Below are 14,909 nucleotides of genomic sequence, written 5' to 3'. Positions count from 1 at the left end.
GTAGCTTGAGTGTGTTCACGCTCACTTTAATGACAGGGTAAGGTAGCCTTCTAATAAAATTTTAGTATCTTCAACTTTAGAAATCATATTTTGTAATATCAGGTAATAATAGGTTGAGGCTTTAAGCTACTTGAAATAATGAAAATTATTTTGCTAGAATAGAATAGAATAGACTCGATGAAATGTTTATATTTTTTACTTGTGCTCGAATTTGTACTCATAAGCAGTTTTCAATATGGAAAAACAGTACTTCCATAACTGCCCACATCAATGAACAATGGATTGATGGGATGGACATTTGTGACCATTATTTGATCATGTTCATATCTTTCACTATTGCTTTTAACTTTGAATTTAGGCAATGGTATTCTTTATCATTTGCCAATTTAACCTTTGCATAAAGCAATACTTGAGTTTGAATTCAGGTTGCAAATATTTTATTCACATAGTGGTACATTTCCTTGCAATACATAACTGCTGTTCCATTGTGCATGCCTGCTAAGTCGCTTCAGTTGTGTCCAACTCTGTGCAACCCCATGGACTGTAGCCCTCCAGGCTCCTCTCTCCATGGAATTTTCTGGGCAAGAATACTGGAATAGGTAGCCATTCCCTTTGCCATGGGATCTTCCCAACCCAGGGATAGAACCCAGGTCTCCTGCATTGCAGGCAGATTCTTTATCATCTGAGCCACCAAGAAAGCCCCAACTGAATATCATAATTTAGCCTCTTGTTGTTGTTCAGTTGCTAAGTCGTATCTGACTCTTTGTGACACCATGGACGGCAGTACACCTGACTTCCCTGTCCTTTACTATCTCCCTGAGCTTGCTCAAATTCATATCCTTAGAGTCGGTGATGTTATCTAACCATCTCCTCCTCTATCACCCTTTTCTCCTTTTGCCTTCAGTCTTTCCCAGCATCAGGGCCTTTTCCAGTGAGTCAGTTCTTCACATCAGGTGGCAAAAATATTGGAGCTTCAACTTCAGCATCAGTCCTTTCAATGAATATTCAGGGTTGATTTCCTTTAGGATTTACTGGTTTGATCTTCTTGCAGTCCAAGGGAGTCTCAAGAGTCTTCTCCAGTACCACAATTTGAAAGCATCAAATGTTCTCAGAAAACTTACATTAACCTGTGGGTGAGATAAAGCCAATTTTATAACAAAATGTTGAATACTTCAGGTAATTCACTGAATATGGTACTGAAAGTGAAAAAACAGAATGATTATATGGGTACAGAATGGTCGTAAGTGTATATAAGTTGCTTACCATTGTGATTGTGGGATTGACTTTTATAAAGCTAAAAAAAAATTAAGTAGAAACTTTTAAAATAGAGGCCCCTCTGTAGGGGGAAATTTTGTGATTAGATTTCCTAAAGTAGACTCAGAACGAGGAGATTCTATCCCATGTGAAAGCTCACTGTGGAACACTCTACATACATCAGTCAGTCTTTCTCACCAGTTACTGCAGTGATAACATACCAGGCCCAGGAAAAAGAACCATGGTAATAGAATGGATATTATTTTGTGCCCCAAAACATGGGCTTCCTTTCACCAATGATTAGCTAACAATGACATTAAGTAAGTACCCAGTTTACCAATATCAGGCCAACGCTAAATCGCCAGTAAGATGTTATTCAATAGTAGACTACCTGGCCAGTGGTGGCCGATCAGCTGCACTGGGCTCTGTCTATCATAAAGTTTGCAGAAATCACTCCTCATTAGATAGGAGTGATAGACCTTTACTGTAAAGACAGATTTGACTTTTCAACAAACAAAATTTTTGCCAGCATCATCTCATCTATGGACATGATGATAGCCTTAACCATTAATATAGTATTCCACTCAGCATAGTTTCTGATCAAGAAATTGCTTTTATAGAAAAAAATGTAAATCAGTGAATTAATAACGAGAGGACTGGCCACTTTACCATGTATTCAAAAACCCCAAAGCAGCTGGACTAACAAAATTAGGAAGAAAGATTGAAGAACTCATTTCAAAAGATAGACAAATTCACAAAACTTTAGCTATATTTAAAAAAAAATTCAAATAAATAAAACCTGAAATGAAAAAAGAAACTTTATAAGACATCACAGAAATAAAGGACTTTAAAGGACCACTATGAACTACAAATTGGATAACCTAGAAGAAACAGATAAATTCCTAGAAGTATGCAGAAAGCAAAACTGATCCATGAGGAATAAGCCTTTTCTTTCATAACTGAAGTATAGTTGGTTTACAATGTTATGTTAGTTTCTTGTGTACAGCATAATGATTCAGTTTTTATAGATTATATTTCATTATAGGTTATTAAAAGATAATGGGTAAAATTCCCTGTGTTTTAGAGTATACCCTTGTTGCTTATCTATTTTACATATAGTAATTTGTCAACAACATACATCTAATTTGTCTCTCCTACCTTCCCTTTCCCTTTTGGTAATCACAATTTCTTTTTTAATATCTGTGAGTCGTTTTGTTTTGTATATATTTTAATTTTTTTTACATTCCATTATAAAATGGATGTCATAGATATTTGTCTTTCTCTGATTTATTTCACTGAACATAATATTATCTAGGTCCATTTACATTGCTGCAAATGGCAGTTTTTTATTCTTTTTCAGGACTAGCTAATATGCCATGATTGTTTCCATGTCTTAGCTATCATAAATACTGAGGCTATTAAACTTGGGGTACATGTATCTTTTTGAATTAGAGCTTTTGTTTTTCCCAGAAGTTTACCCAAGTGAAAATACTGGATCATATAGTAGTTCTATTTTCAGTTTTTGAAGAAACCTCCTTACTATTTTCATAGTGGCTGAACTGATTCACATTCCTACAAACAGTGTGTGAGGATTCTCTTTTCTCCACATCTTCTCAACTTTTTTATTTTTAGATTTTTTTTATCATAGCTAATCTAGACAGTTCAATAATAAATAAGGGTAATAAATCAGTAATAATTTGAAGAAAAAACTTTCCAAGAAAAAAATTGTCCAGAACCAGATGGTTTCACTGATGAATTATACCAAACATTACAGAAAAATAATGCAATCCTTCTCAAACTATTAAAAAAAATGAAGAAGAGTGAACACTCCCAAATTTTTACAAAATGAACATTACCATGACACGAAAGCCATATAAAGGCACAAGAAAACTACAGACTAATATCCCTGATGAATATAAACACAAAAACTGTCACCTGTATATTAGCAAATTTAGTTAAACAGAAATATTAAAAGGATCACATACCATGAGCAACTTGGTTTTATCCTTGGCATTCAAGGATGGTATAACATACAAAAAAAAATCATTAAATTTGATATACCACTTTAATAGAATGGAAGACAAAAGTTATGATGATCTCAATAGATGCAGAAAAAGATCTGAAAGTATTCAATATCAATTTGTAATAAAAGCTCTCAAAAAAGTTGGTATAGAAGTTATGTACTTAATATAATAAAAGTCATATATGAGAAGCCCACAGTTAATATCATACTTAACAGTATAAGGATGAAAGTGTTTCCTCTAAGAACAGAAATAAGACGGGTGTCCATTCTCACCACTCTTGTTTAGTATGGTACTAAAGTCCTAGCCAGAGTAATAAGGCAGGTTAAAAAAAATGAAAGTTATGCAAATCAGAAAGAAGTAATATAACTTTGTGTACTGATGACATTATATAGAAAATACTAAAAACTCCAATAACAACAACAAAAAGGTTATAGCTAATCAATAAATATGGGAAAGTTGCAAGTCTACAAAATCAGTAGAGTTGTATACAGTACCAATTAATTCTATGAAAAAGAAATAAAACAATCTCATTTATAATAGTATCAGAAACAATAAATTACTAGGAGTAAATTTGAACAAAGAGGTGAAAAGACCTATACGCTGAAAGTTATGACATTGATGAAAGATTTTGAAGAAGACACAAATAAATGGAAAGGTATTCTATGTTCATGAATTGGAAAAATTAAAATGTTAAACTGTCCATACCAACCAAAACCATCTATGGATGCAATATAATCCCTATCAAGATTGCAAGGGCATTTTTTTTTACTGAAACAGAAAAAGTCATTCTAAAATTCATATGCAACCTCAAAAGACTCTAAATACCCAATGCAATCCTGTGAGGAAAGAACAAAGCTGGATGCGTCACAGGTACTGACTTTTAACTATTTTACAAAGCTAGAAAATCCCATGGACAGAGAAGCCTGGCGGGCAACAGTACATGGGGTTGCAAAAGAGTCAGACAAAACTTAGTGACTAAACAATAACATTTTGTACTCCAAGAGCAAATTTGCCTGTTACTCCAGGTATCTCTTGACTTCCTTGCATTCCAGTTCCCTGGAATCTTTTGGGGGTATTAGTTCTAGAAGGTCATGTAGGTCTTCATAGAACCATTCAACTTCAGCTTCTTCAGCATTACTGGTTGAGGCATAGACTTGGATTACTGTGATACTGAATGGTTTGCCTTGGAAACGGAGATCATTCCGTCATTTTTGAGATTGCATCCAAGTACTCCATTTCAGACTCTTTTGTTGACTATGATGGCCACTCCATTTCTTCTACTGTGGGCATTCTTGCCCACAGTAGTAGATATAATTGTCATCTGAGTTAAATTCACCCATTCTAGTCCATTTTAGTTCACTGATTCCTAAAATGTTGACGTTCACTCTTTGCATCTCCTGTTTGACCACTTTCAATTTACTTTGATTCATGGACTGAACATTCCTACAGTTCCTATGCAATATTGTTCTTTACAGTATCAGACTTTACTTCCATCACCAGTCACGTCCACAATGGGGTGCTGTTTTTGCTTTGGCTCTGCCTTTTCATTCTTTCTGGTATTATTTCTCCACTCTTCTCCAATAGCATATTCAGCACCTACTGACCTGGGGAGTTCATCTTTCAAGGTCATATCATTTTGCCTTTTCATACTGTTTATACTTAATTTTACTGGGCTCCAAAATCACTGCAGATGGTGACTGTAGCCATGAAATTAAGAGAGGTTTGCTCCATAGAAGAAAAGCTATGGCCAACCTAGACAGCATATTAAAAAGCAGACACATTACTTTGCCAACAAAGGTCCGTCTAGACAAGGCTATGGTTTTTCCAGTGGTCATGTATGGATGTGAGAGGTGGACTGTAAAGAAAGCTGAGCACTGAAGAATTGATGCTTTTGAACTGTGGTGTTGGAGAAGACTCTTGAGAGTCCCTTGGACTGTGAGGAGATCCAAGCAGTCCATCCTAAAGGAAATCAGTCCTGAATATTCATTGGAAGGACTAATGCTGAAGCTGAAACTCCAATACTTTGGCCACCTGATGTGAAGAACTGACTCATTTGAAAAGACCCTGATGCTGGGAAAGATTGAAGGTGGGAGGAGAAGGAGAGGACAGAGGATGAGGTAATTGGATGGTATCACTGACTCAATGGACATGAGTTTGACCAAGCTTTGGTTGGGTGTTGGTGATGGACAGGGAGGCCTGATGTGCTGCAGTCCACAGGGTTGCAAAGAGTCAGACATGACTGAACGACTGAACGGAACTGAAACAACAACATAGTGATCAAAACTGTATGATACAGACATAAAAACAAACACATAGTTCAATGGAGAGACTCGGAAGCCCAGAAATCAGCCTCACAGAGGGTCAACTAACGGCTTCCCCAGTGGCTCAGCAGGTCAGGAATTCTCCTGCAGTGCAGGAGACACAGGAGCCATGGGCTTGATCCCTGGGTCAGGAAAATACCCCAGAAAGGGATATGGCAATCCACTCCAGTATCTTGCCTGAAAAATCCCATGGACAGTGGAGCCTGTCAGGCTACAGTTCATGGGTTCACAAAGAGTCAGACACAACTGAGCAACTAAGTACAGCAAGGTCAATTAATATTCCCCAAGGAAGCCAAGAATACTCCATGAGGAGAAGCTAGTCTAGTCAATAAACAGTGTTCAGGAAACTGGAAAATCACACGTGAAAGAATAAAATTGGACCCCTATATCACACCATACACAAAATTCAACTGAAAATGGATTAGAGGCTTAAATGTACAATGCTGCTGCTAAGTCGCTTCAGTTGTGTCCAACTCTGTGCGACCCCATAGACGGCAGCCCACCAGGCTCCCCTGTCCCTGGGATTCTCCAGGCAAGAACACTGGAGTGGGTTGCCATTTCCTTCTCCAATGCATGAAAGTGAAAAGTGAAAGTGAAGTCGCTCAGTAATGTCCGATTCTTAGTGACCCCATGGACTGCAGCCTACCAGGCTCCTCCATCCATGGGATTTTCCAGGCAAGAGTAATGGAGTGGGTTGCCATTGCCTTCTCCATAAATGTACAATACAAAGCTATAAAACTACTAAAAGAAAACATAGAGCAATATTCTCTGATACCCGTTGGCAACAGTTTTTAAAATATGACCACAAAAGTACAAATAGCAAAAGCAAAATAAATAAATAGGACTTCAAGAAACTAAAAAGCTTCTGACCAATAAACAAAATGAAACAATAAACGGAAACAATAAACAAAATGAAAAGGCAACCTATAGATGGCAACCTACAGAAAATATTTGCATACCACCTGTCTGATAAGGGGTAATATTGAAAATATATAACAAATTTAATTCAACAGCAAGAAGAAAATCCAATTAAAAAATGGGCAGAAGATTTGGATAAACATTCTTCCAAAGACTATACACAAATGGCCAACAGGTACATAAAAAGATTCTTAACATTACTAATTATCAGGAAACTGTAAATCCAAATCATAATGAGTTATCACCCGTTAGAATGGCTATCATCAAAAAGACAAGTGATAACAAGAGTTGGTAAAGATGTGAAGAAAAGGGAATCCATATGCACTGTTGATGGGAATGTAAATTGGTGAACCATTATGGAAAATAGTATGGAGTGTCCTCAAAAAATTGAAAATACAACTAATATCCAACAATTTCACTCCTGGGTATAACTCCAAAGTAAATGAAAGCACTATCTTGAAGAGATATCTGCAACTCATGTTTACTGTAGCTTTATTCATAATAGCCTAGTTATGTAAACAACCTAAGTATACATTAACAGGTGAATGGGTAAAGAAAGTGCAGAATATTTATATCATAATTCATCCATAAATAGAAGGAAATCCTGCCTTTTGTGACATGGCCCAGAAGGTCATTATGCTAAATGAAATAAGTCAGACACAGAGAAATACATGTTCTCATTTATATATGGAACCTAAAAAAGCACTAAACTCACAGAAACTAAGAGTAGAATGTTGGTTGCCAGGGGCTGGGGATGGGGGAAATGGGGAGATGTTGATGAAATGGTAAGAATTTCTAGCTATGAGTAAGTTCTGGATACCTCTGGTATAGCATTACAGATTATAATTAATATATCTAGTAATATTAACATCTCAATAAGGCAAGGGAAAAATAGAGGCTTATTTAGTAACAAGGAAGCACAGAATTATGGAGACAAAGACTAAATCCTAATGTTTATGTATTTTTTCATACATTTACTAAGAGGGCTGCTAATGGATCAGATTGAATGAAAAAGCACTTGAAGAGGATCCTATTTGTCCAATGAGAAGGAAAAATAAGAGCACAGATAGGAAGAAAATACCTCTGTTGACACAGGTATATATTATGCTTTTCTTTATGGAAAAAGCATAAAGATTTAATGAAGCAGAAGATTTAACAAGGTGACAATTTTCCTTTTCCATGAGAATTCCTTAGGGGCTGATTTTTAAGAAAGGGAGGGATAAACATTCAGAAGGACAGATACACAACACCTTGTGTGTGGTTTTCACAAGGGAGGGAGTCATATAGTCATGTTTTTGAAATGCATATGTGAGTACGGGGAATTGGTAACAGGATGACAGCTTTCAGATGTGGAACATGAGCTAGGACAGCTGGCTGGCAGTGAGTGGGCTGATATTTAACAACTGGAAAAAGAAGAATTATTTGGAAAGAGGTAGACTTGGAATTTTAAAAAGATTTTTATATAATTCACTGCAGAAGATCTTTACTTCTCTAAATCAGTCAGAATTCAATTACTAAAATGGAAACCACATAATTGTTTTTTTTAATCAAAGATAATTTAATATAAGAAGTTGGTTAATGAATTGGAGGTTAACTTATTAGAAGTTAAGTATTGGTTAGTATCCCATGGACAAAGGAGCCTGGTGGGCTACAGTCCATGTGGTCGCAAAGAATTGGACACAATTGAAGCGACTTAGCATGCATGTCACGCACATTGGTTAGTATTGGAAGACTGGCCATACAGAATGGAAACACAAAACAACACAGAGATGGTAACTACAGGAAGCAGCTACTAACCCCAGCTTTGCCCATTCTATAGAGAGGTGGTTGCAATTATCAGAACCTGCAACTCTAAAGGAGGGGCCCCAGAAATCTAACCATAGCCCTAATCCACACCTCTGAGGGATGAGTGCTACTTATCTTGTGCTCACATCTTAGAATCAATGAGGTTGATTCTGAGAACGGTAGAAGAATCTGAGAGCTGGAACAAACTGTTTCTAAAATAGGGAGAAGAGACATTGATGGGGTGACACTGACAGGAATAGCAAGTAAATAATAAAACTCTTTCTTCCCTTTCCTATATTTTAGCTTCCCCCTAAAGCCCAACTTTTGGCCAAACTTAACAGAGAGCCAGATGGCAAAGGAGAAATGAAATTTACAGAGTATCAGTTCCAGCATCACAAAGCCAACTACAGAAGATGGGTTGAAGCTGAGAGAAAATTGCTTAATCACTAGCCCTCTCTCATTAAAAGACCTGTGGTAATGATAAATATTATTTTTCAGAGATTTCTGGATTCAGACTTGTAGTTCCAAGTTGTGTTAACGATAAGATTGCTCTCAAGTTGGCCTAGCTATTAAAGCTTCAAGCATAGGTTAACATCTCTAAATCCTGTAGCCTTTACCTGGCCAAGCCATTAAAAAAAAAAATCCCTGAATACAGTATATTTAATACATATGATTAAGTGCCATTTTCCCCTCTCAGTGGTCTTACATAATTACTTACCTAGAAAACCATGAAACGAAAAGCAATGTGAGTTTCTCCTCCTCATAGTAGACTTTTCCCTTCTCACAATGTTTGTGCTTCCCTGTAAAGCAACTCAATAAAATGCAAGAGGACACGGATGTGTGGGTTTATAGCTGGTCCTCTGTCCCCTGTATCCTCCCAGATTTTATATCCAAATGCTTAAGGGAGCTACACATTCACCCAGAGAATTTCTTCTATGTCAGGGTCTGCCAGAGTACAAGACAAGACATACCACTGGTAGCTGATAAGAATATTTTACTTAATGCCTAGATGGTACTTCAGCTTCACTCATCAGATGCTGACTGGAGCCTCCGCATTCACAATCTAGTCTCAGAAGAACTGTTAGGAGCCTCGGTGTACCTTATCTGACTCTGCTCTTCTGTCTGTTCCCTCTCCCTGATATGCTTTAGGGACTCTGGCTTACATTCCTGTAGCCATTTCTTGGCCCATTATCATCCCTCAGCTCTCATTTTAGCAATCTTGCCTTTACTTTCTTTCTTTAATTCTCTCAGTGTCTCAACTTGGGCCTCAAGTGCTTCTTTATACTCCCATAAGCCCCATAATTTCATGGCAAATAGATGGGGAAACCATGGAAACAGTGAGAGACTTTATTTTGGGGGGCTCCAAAATCACTGCAGATGGTGATTACAGCCATGAAATTAAAAGATGCTTGCTCCTTGGAAGAAAAGCTATGACAACCTAGACAGCTTATTAAAAAGACGAGACATTACTTTGCCAATGGTTTTACCAACTGGTTTTTTACCAAATAAAACCCCATAGCTTTACCAAAGCTATGGTTTTTCCAGTAGTTGTATATGGATGTGAGAGGTGGACTATAAAGAAAACTGAGCGTTGAAGAATTGATGCTTTTGAACTGTGGCATTGGAGAAGACTCTTGAGAGTCCCTTGGACTGCAAGGAGATCTAACCAGTCCATCTTAAAAGAAATCAGTCCTGAATATTCATTGGAAAGGCTGATACTGAAGCTGAAACTCCAATACTTTGGCCACCTGATGCAAAGAACTGACTCATTAGAAAGGACCCTGATGCTGGGAAATACTTAAGGCAGGAGAAGGAGATGACAGAGGATGAGATGGTTGAATGGCATCACCGACTCAATGGACATGAGTTTGAGTAAGCTCTGGGAATTGGTGATGGACAGGGAGGCCTGGCGTGCTGCAGTCCATGGGGCTGCAAAGAGTCGGACACAACTGAATGACTGTATTGAACTGAAGCTCCTATATTTTCAAACAACAACCCTGCTTAAATTTTCATTCCCAGGGTCCCCTTTCTGCAGCCTACCCACTATTTGCATGTCAATTCACACAGCTTCAAATTCCTCTCAGTTCAGAGTTCCTTCTTCAGTATCTGTGATAATAGTATCTGTGAGACTACTGGTACTGTGGTTTCAGTATTCTCTCTATTGATTTCAGATTCACTGTCCTCCAATTTCCCCTCTTCTTTTTCTTTGTTCAGTTTTCCTTCCCAGCATCTGCAGACATTTATTGTGTAGCCAAGGTCCAGCTGTTTCTTTCCTTCTCCTTGCTCTTACCATCTTCCTCTTTTCTTGAATTCAGTCTTGGAACAAGGACAGCCAGACTCAGGCCACTTCTCTAGGTTCCATGTTGACATCTCAAGCCTCACTTCTTTAGCTTGAAGAGTAGTTCTTTCATCTAGAGTTGTGATCCTTCCTACTTTCACGCCCACATTTTTATTTTTCACTAAATTTATTTAAGAATAAAAAGGATCCTTGGAGAAGGAAATGGCAACCCATTCCAATATTCTTGCCTGGGAAATCTCATGGTCCACGGAGCCTGGCAGGCTATAGCCCATGGGGTTGCAAAGAGTCCATCGTGGCTGAGTGACCAAATCAACACCACCAAAAGTGATCCTACTTAAAGAATATTATTAAATAAACCAGAAGTGATGGTGTACAAAAGGGTTTATGTTTGGGAAATATTCTCCTGAAGGTCTTCAGATGATTAAAAGAATAAATGGGTGGGTCTAGACTTCTCTAGACTCTAGAAGGCTCACTGGACTTCTCTAAAGACAAACATGTTGTTTTCATGTTCTAAGTAAGATTCCATTTAAGAGAGCAATCTGTCATGGAAACCATGATCTTCAATGCTTGGATATGGTTATTGCTGCTATTCAGCGATATTTATAATTTTCCTCAACTTACTTCCTGGGCAAGAGGAAGCCTGAAGTACTAAGTCAGAGCTAAAGTCTTGAGGATATGTAGCAGACACAGTGAAGAGGCAAGAGATTGGGAACAAGAGTTATTGCAGAGGCTGAACAGACCTAGGCAATCATGGTGGAGGCAAGGATCCAATATGGCAAACAGAAACACATTCACAAGGAAAAGCTTGTTGAACGCCCAAGAATGTAGAATAGAACAGGAAGGCTAAGGGTTCTGAATTAGGGTGTAACCTGAAGAGATAATGTGCAGCACTGAAGGGTAAGCATTACCGGTACTTTCTCTAGGCGGCTGCAGTTCCAACCTTCCTGCAGTTGGAGGAGTTGTTAGGAGTGTGGGGATCATGCCTCTAATGGTACCAACAATAGAAATTACCAAATTGCAACAACAGTAACTGCCAAAAGGAACAAAGCATTTAGGAAAACCACACCGAATATATGCAGCCTTTGTTACTTATAAATTATTTACTGAGTGAAACAGCTTTTTATTGTATTAAAGTTCCAGGGTGCTTAGCAGAAATGGCGAAAAATGGTGAGGTAAATGATATAATAGTAGCTTATGGTATTGTGATTCATGCAACATTGGGCATAAAGTGATTCTTCAGTGACTTCCTGAAAAATAACTGATATGTTCAGTTGTTTAATAGTATTACAATGGAACTGCCGTGGAATTCAACAGATGTCAACAGAGCTCTTATAAAATTTCACTTCCTTATTCCATTTTCTCTTCTACCCCTATCCTCACTCAAATTGATAAGTCTGGAATATTTTGACTTCTCCTTTTCTCTATGGTCACCCGTGCATCAGGATTTTATTCAGAGAACTAATGCTTTCACCTTTGGGTTATTATCAGAAATTCCTTTCGAGTATGGCGCTATCAACCCACATTAGTAATTATACATTTAAAGTAATTATATATTTATAACTGAGTTTATTAACCACCATCTTTCTTCTCATTTTTTCCTATTGTGAAGTTTTGGTTTTGGTGTTTTATTATTTCTCTTGTTCAGGCGCTTTCATCTTTATTTTCTCCAGAAAGCATATATAAAAAATATACTGAGATCTCTGCATTTTTACACATATCTTTCACTGTTATAGTTAATAGTTTGATTGAGTTCAGTCATTTCTCTTAGTAGTTGAGCTCAGTTCAGTTCAGTCACTCAATCGTGTCCGACTCTTTGTGACCTCATGGACTGCAGCACGCCAGGCCTCCCTGTCCATCACCAACTCCCCAAATTTGCTCAAACTCATGTCCATTGAGTCAGTGATGCCATCCAACCATCTCATCCTCTGTCGTCCCCTTCTGCTCCTGCCCTCAATCTTTCCCAGCATCAGGGTCTTTTCAAATGAGTCAGTTCTTCACATCAGTGGCCAAAGTACTGGAATTTGAGCTTCAGCATCAGTCCTTCCAATGAACACCTAGGACTGATCTCCTTCAGAATGGACTCGTTGGATCTCCTTGCTGTCCAAGGGACTCTGAAGAATCTTCTCCAACACCACAGTTCAAAAGCATCAATTCTTCAGTGCTCAGCTTTCTTTACAGTCCACCTCTCACATCCATACATGACCACTGGAAAAACCATAGCTTTGACTATGTTGTTAGCAAAGTAATGTCACTGCTTTTTAATATGCTGTCTGGGTTGATCATAACTTTTATTCCAAGGAGCAAGTATCTTTTAATTTCATGGCTGCAGTCACCATCTACAGTGATTTTGGAGTCCCCTTCAAAAAATAAAGTCTGACACTGTTTCCACTGTTTTCCCAGCTATTTCCCTTGAAGTAATGGGACTGGATGCCATGATCTTAGCTTTCTGAATGTTGAGTTTAAAGCCAACTTTTTCACTCTCCTCTTTCACTATCATCAAGAGGCTCTTATTTGCCATAAGTGTGGTGTCATCTGCATATCTGAGGTTATTGATATTTGTCTCCGCAATCTTGATTCCAGCTTGTGCTTCATCCAGTCCAGCATTTCTCATGATGTACTCTGCATGTAAGTTAAATAAGCAGGGTGACAATATACAGCCTTGACGTACTCCTTTGCAGATTTGGAACCAGTCTGTTGTTCCATGTCCAGTTCTAACTGTTGCCTCTTGACTGCATACAGATTTCTCAAGAGGCAGGTCAGGTGGTCTGATATTTCCATCTCTTTAAGAATTTCCCACAGTTTGTTGTGATCCACACAGTCAAAGACTTTGGCATAGTCAATAAAGCAGAAGTAGATGTTTTTCTGGAACTCTCTCACTTTTTCAATAATTCAACAGATGTTGGCAATTTGATCTCTGGTTCCTCTGCTTTTTCTAAATCCAGTTTGAACATCTGGAAGTTCATGGTTCACATACTGTTGAAGTCTGGCTTGGAGAATTTTGAGCATTAACTTGCTAGTATGTGAGCTGAGTGCAATTGTGTGGTAGTTTGAGCATTCTGGCATTGCCTTTCTTGGCATTGCCTTTCTTTGGGATTGGAATGAAAACTGACCTTTTCCAGTCCTGTGGTCACTGTTGAGTTTTCCAAATTTGCTGGCATACTGAGTGCAGCACTTTCACAGCATTATCTTAGTAGTAGGAGATTCTATTCCACTGTCTTCTAACTTCAAATGTTACAGAAGAGAAGCCTGATGCTTTTCATTTATAGATTACTTGCTATTTGCAGGATTTCCTCCATTTCTTGGATTTCAAAGTTATTTCCAGGATATATACGTGTTTTATTTTTCATATAATATGCCTAAAACACTGTAAGTAATACCCTTTTCTCTTGTCCTTTTAAACAATCTTCCTTTTGAGGTTTGAGATCATTAATTTTGCAATGAACAGTGATCATTCTTTCCTCTGTGGCTGAGTTGCTAAGTTATGTCCAACTCTTTGTGACCCCATGGACTGCCACTCGCCAGGCTTCCTTGTCCTTCACTATCTCCCAGAGTTTGCTCAAGCTTATGTCCATTGAGTCAATGATGTCGTCAGATAATCTCACCCCTGTCACTACCTCCTCCTCCTACCCTCAATCTTTCCCAGGATCACGATCTTTTCCAATGTGTCTTTTCTTAAATTTATAGTGGGAAATTAAGAATTAATTTTAAAAAATACAGAATTTCCTGCCCCTGGGCTTAAATTATTACAATAAATTCTCTCTCACTCAGATTCCTTAGGTGGCTTCTCAGTACTTTTAGAACAATACCCAAACTCCATAACACAGCTCACAAATCTATGCATGACTCAATCTTTTCAAGTTAGTCTTTCTCTGATCTCCCAATCCATATGGTTCAGTCACAGTAAGTGTCCTTTCTTCATTTCCCTGACTTTATCAATATATCACATCATTACCTTCAGACCATTGTATATGCTACTCTTTCTGCCTTAGATGCTTTCTTTTTGCCTTAAAACTTTCACTGATATCTCATGTCATGTTAAGTACTAAGGCTTTGAGGAAATCTTCCTGGTCCAGTATGTCCAATGTAGATTTATCCTTGTATGTCTTTAATCTCACATATTTCCCTTGTTATATACTTAACTTTGCATGTGATGGGAGTATTTTCTACAACGAATTAACATTTTCATTAATATTTTTATTGATGTAGTAGCCTCTCTACTAGACTGTAAATTCTGAGAGAGAAGGATTCAGTTTTATTTCTCTTTCAACTCTTAGCTTATATGCAAGCAATAAACACATGCAGGCTAAC

The 14,909-nt window shown here is 37.8% G+C and overlaps 1 long non-coding RNA gene across 1 annotated transcript in view; it reads right to left on the bottom strand.

The window, feature by feature from the left end:
- Positions 1-420: 420 nt before the first annotated feature.
- Positions 421-14,909, bottom strand: part of LOC138445905 (uncharacterized) — a 62,976-nt gene continuing 48,487 nt past the window's right edge. The window contains exon 5 of the long non-coding RNA XR_011259038.1: positions 421-1,127. This is a non-coding gene — a long non-coding RNA (uncharacterized lncRNA). The remainder of the gene's footprint in view (positions 1,128-14,909) is intronic.

Source organism: Ovis canadensis, chromosome 9 (assembly GCF_042477335.2).
Source record: "Ovis canadensis isolate MfBH-ARS-UI-01 breed Bighorn chromosome 9, ARS-UI_OviCan_v2, whole genome shotgun sequence".
NCBI lineage: Eukaryota > Metazoa > Chordata > Mammalia > Artiodactyla > Bovidae > Ovis > Ovis canadensis.
The sequence above is the reverse complement of the archived record's forward strand: the minus strand, read 5'-3'. Positions and strand labels throughout refer to the sequence as shown.